Source organism: Psammomys obesus, unplaced genomic scaffold (genome assembly GCF_907164565.1).
Source record: "Psammomys obesus unplaced genomic scaffold, mPsaObe1.curated_primary_1811, whole genome shotgun sequence".
NCBI lineage: Eukaryota > Metazoa > Chordata > Mammalia > Rodentia > Muridae > Psammomys > Psammomys obesus.
In genome coordinates, this window is record NW_026596095.1 from 8,193,560 (window position 1) to 8,203,823 (window position 10,264).

At 40.7% G+C, this 10,264-nt stretch overlaps 1 non-coding gene across 1 annotated transcript; it reads right to left on the minus strand.

Moving 5' to 3' along the window:
• Positions 1–260: 260 nt before the first annotated feature.
• LOC129692085 (U6 spliceosomal RNA) lies at positions 261–367 on the minus strand. Its single transcript, XR_008722616.1, has one exon. It is a non-coding gene; the product is annotated as a U6 spliceosomal RNA (small nuclear RNA).
• Positions 368–10,264: the final 9,897 nt, after the last annotated feature.

Here is a 10,264-nt window from a genome sequence, read left to right on the forward strand (position 1 = left end):
CTGCAGCTCTCTCCCTTATACCCTCCCAAACACACCCTCCCTCCCTCAGTCCACTGATAAGGGATATCATCCTCTCATTCCTTCTGATCCCAGCCTATCAGGTCTCATCAGGACTGGCTTCATTGTTTTCCTCTGTGGCCTGGTAAGGCTGCATCCCTCTCAGGGGGAGGTAATCAAAGAGCCAGCCACTGAGTTCATGTCAGACACAGCTCCTGTTCCATAACGAGGGAACCCACTTGGAGACTGAGCTGCCATGGGCAGTATTCGTGGAATACTTCACGAATTCGCATGTCATCCTTGCACAGGGGCCATGTTAAATTTCTCTGTATCGTTCCAATTTTAGTATATGTGCTGCCAAAGCGAGCACTATATTTTAGATTTTCAATTAAATACAGTAGCTCATCTGAAGAGCAGTGTCTTTTGCATGGTGGGCAGACAGGAATGAGAGATCCACAAAGCATGAGTGTGAGCATGCGTGCATACTATCTTCTGGGGAAAAAATAAACAATTGAAATGTCCCTCCTATGATTTTTCTTTTCCAAACAAAATTTTATCATGCAACCTTATGCAGCCCATATTTCAATTTCCAAACAATCAGGATCAAAGAGCCTAAGGCATAAAGAAAAGGATGGCTGACATCACAAACCACTTATGTTACTTATCAAGATATTGCTATTATATGAAGAGTCACATTTTTTTTTAAGCCAACAAGCTTGTATTGGTCACCATCATGAAATAACCATGTGGCTATCTGCATTTAAGGTCTTAAAAATGACTCCACCCCTATCATCTATACCGAAAGAAAAATGTTGATAATAATACATATATTGACTTCAGCTTTATGGTCAATAACAAGATTTATTGTTCCACTCTTCAGTCAATTTTAACCTCTTTGGGTCAACAAATCTTGATATTGATCTCAACAGAAGTCAATACTGGCTTATTACTTACCTCCACATTTAGACGCCAACCAACAATTCTTATGGGCATCTCTTGACAAGGAAAAGTGAAATCCAGCTGTCTGCTCTCTGTAGAAGATGCATTCATATGGGCTTTATATTTAATGTCATTTTTAGAAGCTTAAATTTAGATCTAGATCTAAAACCAAAATAGAGATAGACTGGTTTCAAGTCTACAATCTTCTCATCGACAGATACTTAGGGTGCCCTTATCATTTTGTAAAAACTAAAATGATAACCTTTTATATTAATTACTCATTGGTCATTCTCTACATTAAAGATAATTGGGCAACATGATCTTTTCCATTAAAGAAAGAACATAAGAACTGTTTTTACAGTGCAACTTTAACAGAATTTTAAAAGGTCAAACTTCTAGGATATCTCACCTGCTGTTAGAATTGAGAAAAGTGGACTAGGCATATGTTATAGAACTGCCCCCAAAGACTGCCCACTTCAGACACTGTGCACTTCTGAAGTGCACAGCTTCCACTTTAAGTAAAGAGATTCTGGGTTACAGGACTGAGAAGCTTGAGGGGAAGGATATGTTTGCTTGTTTGATTGCTTGCTTTGCAACTGGAAAGAAATGAAGATCAAGGAAAGAGCCTGTTCTAGAGTTTGCAATGCATGCAAGACAAGTTCTACCAAAGGCACTTATTTAAATCAACTCCTCAAATCATTTGTTCCACTTGCCAAAGCAGCATGCTTCTCTAAGACTTCCAGGTTTAAGGCAGGATCAGCCTTTGTTCCATCCTCACCTGTTGAAATACTTAGCAAGAGGAAAAAGAAAATATCAATATGAACAAAGGTATGGGCAGACAAAAGTAACTATTCTCAGGGCTGAAAGAAATTAATTTTTCACATTTGATGAATCAACATCTATTCCATATCTGTGTTAAAATACTTCAGATCAGTTTTCAGTCAGAAAGACAAATAGTATGGACATTGGAAGAAGGAGAAAACAGGAAACAGGACAGGAGCCTACCACAGAGGGCCTCTGAAAGACTCTACCCAGCAGTGTACAAAGCAGATGCTGAGACTCATAACCAAACTTTGGGCAGAGTGCAGGAATCTTATGAAAGAAGGGGGAGATAGACCTGGAGAAGACAGGAGCTCCACCAGGAGAGCGACAAAACCAAAAAATCTGAGCACAGGGTTTTTTTCTGAGACTGATACTCCAATCAAGGACCATTCATGGAGATAACCTAGAAACCCTGCACGGATGTAGTCCATGGCAGCTCAGTATCCAAGTGGGTACCCTAGTAAGGGGAACAGGGACTGTCTCTGACATGAACTCAGTGGCTGGCTCATTGATCACCTCTCCCTGAGTGAGGAGCAGTCTTGCCAGGCCACAGAGGAAGACAATGCAGGCAGTCCTGATGAGATCTGTTAGGCTAGGGTAAGATGGAAGGGGAGGAGGACCTTCCCTATCAGTGGACTTGGGGAGGGAAATGGGAGGAGATAAGGGAGAAAGGTGGTATTGGGAGGGAATGAGGGAGGGGGCAACAGCTGGGATACAAATTTAATAAACTGTAATTAATATTAAAAAACAAAAATAAAAAAGTAAAATAAAATTTAAAAACATATTTTGATGTTAAAAAAAGACCTGTACCCTGAGTGCAAAACAAACAAACAAACAAATAAATAAATGCTTCAGATAAAAATTCAAGGGATGCTCATCTTCTGTGTTGTGCTTGAAACAGTTTGCAATCTCTAGTGTGCTCCACAAATATCAAAAAGCTCATATGTAAATGTTATGTCTGATGGTAGGTTGAATGCCAATAAATGACAACACAGAGGAACAGAGACAAAGAGAGCCACATGAGGTAAAGCAGAGAGGTCCCAGCCCCTCGCTCCCTGCTGCAGGAGTCTATCTTCCAAGTAGCATTTCTGGGATGAAGCTCGAAGAAACTGAAACTTGGACATTGAGGAAAAAGGAATATTTACACATACAGGCTGAGTCAAGGTTGGACTGGAGAGATAGCTCAATAGTTACTAACAGCTACTGTCCTTTCAGAGAATCCAAGGTCAGTTCTCCTAACCCATGTTAGAAGGTTTAAAACTGCCTGTATTTTTAGCTCCAGGGGATGTGATTTCCCCCTTTCAGACTCTACAGGTATCTGCATTTATGTGAACATTCGTCCCCCATCTATGTGCATGCCTTATAATGTAAACTTGTTTTAATCTCAAATATGCATCTAGAATAATTTGTAGCTACTTCTCTTTTGAGTTATTTATTTATGTATTTATTGAGTTAGTTATTTGGGGGTGGAGGGGTTATCACTTTGTAGTTTAGGCTGCCTAGAACTAACGATGTGGCCCATAAGTTGATTTTCCAAAAGATGTAGAAGCATATTTCTTTAGTAGCCACTACCTGAATGACATTTTTTACAAGCTTTGTTGAGAGCGCTAATTTTTTCTTAATTTCACATTGTGAATTTTCTCCAGGAATTTTAGTTTTATTTTTTAAAATAGTTCACTCAAAGATGAAAAAAAGTGGTGAGAATAAAAGATGCTGCTGTTTTGCTGACTCTAAATTCCTTTTGAAATGCAACCTCATCACTTCTGAGATTAGGCAGAATTCTAATGTTCTACTGTCCATTTGGTTCTCATTCTTTCCATCTGCCTAAACTCAAACAACAGCAATAACGAAACAAAAAAAAAACAAAATGAAAAATAAAATACTGTTTCAGTCAGCCTTCTATTACTGTAGCAAATACTCAAGGGAATAAACATACAAAGCGAAAAGTTTGACCAGTTGGTCCCATGGTGGCTCATCATGGTGGGCGTACAGGGTAGAATGACGATACTTTCCTTCTGACGAGGCTGAAGAGGAAGGGCTGAAGTCTTCATGTCCCCTTCCAAGGTATGATCTTCAGACTTGAAGACCTCCAAGTAGGCCTTATCTCCTACTAGGAGGACCAAGCTGAGAAGCAAGCTTTTGAAGAATGTTTCAGATCTTAATTATAGTATAGATTATACTGTTATTCAGTTTTGCAAGGATGAATATGGGAGGCCATGTGAACAGAGTATCCCAGCAATGGACAGCTTTTTAAACACTAATTTATGAAGGATTTGGGAAAGGTAAAGAAGAGAAATGATCTCACTAGTTCAGGACACTGACTTTTCGGTAACTCCCAGGAAAAGATGGGTGAACACTGTAAGATTTTTAGCTGCATGCTTTCCTCTGCCCTCCAAGATGTTAATAGTACTCTTCTCTCTGATGTGACTACAGAAACTGTCCCTAGGCAAGGGCTGTTTCTTCTGCTAGGGTGAGTCATGAGACCATCAATTTTAGGCCAATGCCATGATGACACCAATGCTGGGTGAACCATGTCTGTGACAGAAAATCTAAGGGGAAAGATAGGGTTTTGCCTGCAGAGGCTGATGTGCTCTAGAAGCTTTTAAGTGAGCTGCACTCATGACTTCCAAACATCTGCTCCAGGGATGACCTTTTCTCTCTCTCTCTCTCTCTCTCTCTCTCTCTCTCTCTCTCTCCACACACACACACACACACACACACACACACACACACACACACACACTTCTGGAGTGTTTTTTAGAACAGTTCTTGCTCTTCAAGGTCTACTTTATCGTTATTTTCCTACCTTTTACAGGAAAGAACAATGGTGAGCAGAGGTTTGATCTTTTGATATTCAAGGTTTTCTAGAATCTCAAATCTTTCTCTGGCCTGAGGTTTCACATCTATTCATACTCTTTCGTAGAAAACAAAATTGCTAACTTTCCCAACTTTATTCTCTGTACGAGGACAATAAAGACTGTTTTCTTGGTACCTATGAAAATCACTCCCATCCATTTCCAAAGTTATCATAATAGAACTGCATCCTTGAGATAGCCTGGAATACAATAAATATACATCATCTAATCTGATGTTCACTTTTCTGGGGTTTTCTTCTCAGAGATGTTTCTATATATTATTTTCCTATGTTATTACAATGTGCACTTTGTACAGAGCTTACACACACAGGATGGATGGCTAATGAAGTGAGACAATGGAGAATTAAATGATTTTCAGCATAGAAAGAACAGTATTATTTAAAGGTACAGCGATCATTAAGAGACAAAGAGGGAGATGGACATGGCTTAACAACTCTGTGGTTAAAACACTTGCTCCTCCAGTGCAAGAACCTGAGCTGGGAAGCCCCAGACCACGTTTGAAAGATGCCAGGAGAGCGGAGCCAGCCCGCGAGATATCCGAGCTTTGAAATACAGAATCAGGATCCCCAGGGTGAGTGGCTAGCAGGAGTAGCAGTATTAAAGATCTCTGGGCCTACCTGAGAGACTCTACCTTAATGAATAAAGTAGAACAAGGGTTGAGTCTCACTTTCAAGATCAACCTCCTGCCTCCTGTGTATATGTGAACAAGCACGCACATACACACCACACATGAACAGCTGATGGTGGTCCTTGGGTCACCATACAGGATTTGGTAAAAATAATAAGAGAGGAGACTTCCCAACAGGCTCATCTACAGCAAACACTACGCTCCAGACCTTGACTGCAGCTCTAAGGCTGTTGGCATTCCCACACAGAAAACAACAGGTCTGCAATGCTGCATCCGGCCGGGTACAGCCAAAAGTCAGTTCTGCCAGGTGACTATTTTAAATGCAGCCAAAGGAGATGCTCCCTCAACAAGCCATGGCTGCCTGCTGGCAGACTGGCCTCTGGAAGTCAAAAGGCTCTTATGCAGGCTTTGTCCCCTGTGTCCAACCATGGAGGCTCAACCAGCACAAGAGCCACAGACACTTCCAGCCTCCCAGCTGCTTGGCCTGGCAGACGACAAATGGCTCCTAGATTCAGTGACATCCACCACCCTCACCCAGCCCAGGATAACATTGCAGGTCTGTTTTGGCCTCGCACTTTGGCCCCATGGACATACTGCCAACTTCTGTGTTGGGAGACTTCAGATACCTTCTCAGTTCTCTTTATATGCAGGAAACTAAGCCTTAAGCCTGAGTCCTAGAGTTGTTATTGTCAGGCCTAGACACAATATCCCTTGTTGCCAGACTCCAAAAACAGGCCTGGATATAACCTTTTACTATCCCTTTAGCTAAAGGACAACAAATGTTCTTATAGTCTTACCTATGTCTCATGGTAAATAAGTAGATACAGAGGCCGAAGAAAAATGTTTGAGGGCATAAGAAAGTGTTTTAAGGTTTGTAAATGCAAGTTATAAAGGTTGCAAGGTCTAAGGTAATTTAAAGTATCCTAAATAGGTAAAAATGCTTAATATTTCCTACTGTTGCTATGCTACTGTTATATTGACTGTCCAGAGCTTTGACCTTTATCAACAGAGCTCTGATTTATTAATCTAACTCTAATACAAAAACATTCCGTTATACCACCCACTATCATGGTTCCAAGCTCTAAATTTTAAATCTCCATAATGTGTAATTATACTAAAGATTAAGATCAAGTGAGCTTTTGTCCCTTCTACCTCATGAAAGGCTTCTGCCTTTTCAGAGCAAACCTTAAAGAATGCTTCTGCTGTTAACACAAATGTGTATGACTACTGCTTTTTGTACCATGTATATTTCAGTGTAGACTATAATTGTGAAGCTGACATGTCTAAAGTTTTATCTCCTTCGTAAAACTTAGAAACTTGTAAGCTGAATCCACCTCTCATGTCAGTTGGGCTCCAGATAAGTACTGTGCCTATTGTCTATCTCAGAGGGTGGGATTCCTTTCCTTTCCCTGGTCTTGGGACTTCCCTTTCCTGGCTACTTGATTGCTACATTCATACACCCAACACCAGCCATTAAGGCAGTCTTCACTTCCAGTTGGCGCAAACTCTTCCTATTGCTCTCGCCAACCTACATCCAAACCCTTCATCTAGGACCGTCTGCTCCATAGGGTAAGAATTGACCTCTACCAGCAAGGTTTCTCTCCCTTCCAGACTCACTCGTGTATGAAAATCCAAAAACTAGGTAATCCATGTCTGCTATGCCTTGTTCTCTGCCCAACACTGATGAGCTGTTGGAACAGATTGCATCCATTCTACTGAGTCAAACCTTGCCTTTGGAACACCTCTGGAAGATCACTGACTCCAACTTGCCCAATGGGAATAGTCCATTGGTCAGTTCCTCCAGATTCTCCTTTGGGGTGTCTTCTGGAGAATTTCAGGTTTCTACACCTAGTGCCTGCTTTAAGGGCCTCTAAGCTTACACACTTCTGTAACCAAACTTGGCCTCAATTTTCTTAGATGACAGACTCAAAGCAAAGCTCTTTTAATTACTGCCAATGATTAGGTAAATGGAGGTTCTCTCAGTTAATGGAGGTTCCCATGTTCAAGTCTCTTTGATCCAAACCTTCCACCTGTGTTCGCTCTCCCAAAACTTTTAAATGTACACCTAAAGAAATTTTCTCGACATCCCACTTAACTTTGTCTTCTGCCTATAAATATTTTCCAGTATCCTGACAGACACAGATGTTTCCTACATCCATGACAATGCCAAAGCAGCTACCACAGGTGTTCCAGTCTGACCTCACAGACTTCCATCAAGCTGGACCTGCACTTTCCCTCCCAGCCATGGATGTTCTTACAGACCATGGACAGCATCAAAACAGCCTGTTCTTCCTGGACTTGACCAGCATTTCAGCCTTTTGATCTCCTTACAGTGCCCCCAGTGTCACCAGGAAGTAGACAGAATAGAATCTATGCCCATTATTCACTTATTACTAGCAAAAGGCTGGAATGGTGTGCTTCAGGCCCAGGACAAGTAGCTACAGATTCTCCCAGCATTCCTTAGTCCCTACCTGCTGCCTTGTGTGGCTGGCAACTCTGTACAGACAACCTTCTACCCTGAACTTTCCAGGGCAGGGGCTTCCTCTCCTCCTCTTGACTATATAATCTGGACATTTTGTTGCTATTTTTTTTCTCTCTCTCTCTTACCCCCTTGCATGGCAACTAACAGCTGCTTCCAAAGAGCCTAAATTTATATAATTTAACTTGTCTTACATGAGAAGCAGCCCAAGCTCCTCACTTTTTAATTATACAAAAGGGGAGGAATGTTAGTATTAGGCAGCCTGCTTCTGGGTTGCCTAGCAACCGATGATGTCATCATCTGTCTCATCATGTCTGGCAGGCATGGTTAAGTTTCTCCTTAAAAGGATCAACCCACCACTTTGTTGCTTTCTTGCCCTCTTGTCTCTTGCCCTCTTACCCTGTTGCCCTCTCCCTTTTCTCTGTAGGGGTGCCCCCTTCCCTCCCCCTATCATGTCTAGCTCTCTCCTTCTCTTCCTCTCTTTTCATCTCCATCTAATAAACCTCTTCCATATAAAATCTGTGCACATCATCATTTCATTGGCCCTAACACTCAGTATATGTATAAATAAAATTTAAAAAAATGAGATGATAAAAAGCTTTTTTTATTTTCAAAAGGGATAAAATGATAATAAATTCCAGAAGCATAAATTCATTTCCAATTTCTGATAAGGTATGTTTGTGTCAATAGAGTTTGCAATTATCACCAAATATACCCTGGCAATACTTCTACAGCTCTAGTGCTGGTGTGAGGTAAGCCTACTGATTGTCACCCTGACCAGTGAGAACTTATTGGACAAAGCATGACCATCCAGAATTTCATAAACACGTTTTAATATGGAATCCCATTATCCCAGGATGATTAGCACTCTGAAAGATAAATGAAGCATGTGGGGTTTTTTGGTTGTTGTTCTTTTTTTTGGGGGGGGGGATTTAAAGCACTGAGAATTAATTAAATATTTTAAATGATGAACCACAATTTAAAGTTATTTTAAAAATCTATAAAGCTATGTGCTATAGACTGCCATAAGCTTATCAGACCTCACTATTAAGAACTTGTTCAACTTTAAATATACAAAGTGCAATATTTTCAGCTTAATATAACTGTGTTTAGAATACAAGCTATTGTATAGGTAGGAATTAGACTCCAGATGGAGAAGTGAGTGGTATTTTAAGGTTGTCTGCTCCAGCAGCAGAATCTGGGCTGTTGTTTCTACTACCTACTTCCCTGCCTCTACCAGACACGACGAAGATGTTTTCGTTCTCTTTTTCCTGCATTCAGTACTTATAATCACAGTCCTCTTTAGCAGGCCAGTTTAGGGAGTTATGAAGCATCTACCTTAGAATCACTTTTCACTGCAGGACATCTAACCCTTTTGCCTTATACAAAGGTGCAAATACCTTGGGACTTCAGAGCTTGGATGGCAAGGTTTTGATTTACAAATTCAGGACTTCTCCTCATCATCAGGTTGGGAAAGCAATTTAGTTACAAGCAGATACATTAAAATGGTATTTTCGTTTTCATGGCGTTATTGACATAGACTACCACATAATCGTTATTCCTCCCGATAATGTTAAAAGAGAAATAAAGGAGAAAATGATCATCTTATTTATCATATGTAATTAGCGAATAAAGAGCAGCATATAAGTGCAATGTAGAGAAATATTTTTTTTTTCTGAATGATTCACATTGTTTTCAGCAATGCTCTAACTAAGCACATTGTAAACTCAGTTACTCAAAATGAATGAGGTGAGAAGAGACAGAGGAAGAAAAGCAAGGGAAGAAAGCCGAGGGGAGGGGATAACAAAAGAGAAGAGGAGATTAGATCCATGGCAGAGTCTGTCTCTAGGAGACTTGGTGAGAATATTGCTTGGTTTAAAGCTGGTTCAGTCAGCAGTCTTCCAGCACCATATGATGGTAAATTCATCTTCTCTAGAAGATAGGAGGAAAAGATGGGTGCTCTGCGGACCAGCCTGTGCTCAGTCTTGTAAACTGTTGTCTTGTGTCAGAGGAGTTTTGCTGTCTGTGTCTGTCTTCAGTTAGATGGAGCACATACATACAGAAAAAATGACTTTAGTAATATATGTTTTATAGTCTCAGTTTGAGGACATACAAAGGCAACAGCAGAGACAGCTCAAAGCAACCATGGAGAGCAGGCAAGTGGGTGGTCAATCTTCCTACTGTTCCCAATTCTTCACTCATCCACTCTGGCCATCCACTGTGGTGACAAACCCTTCATTCTTCTGAAAGGCTTTGCTATTGACCACTCAGATCTGAGGATTTAATTTTGTTGTTAGGTAAGTTTCTGATGATTTCCACTACTTGTAATCTATAAATGACTAAAACATTTTACCTTCTGCCAGGATATTTGCAGTTTAGCAAGGACAGGGATTTAAGCCCAAGTTATTAGTATTTTGTCTTTGCTTTTTGGCCACAAATGTTTGTAGTGGTGGGTGGGAACTTTCTGTCAGCCTAATATTCCAATGGGGCAAAATAAGTGTCACGCTTAATGTTGCCAACCTA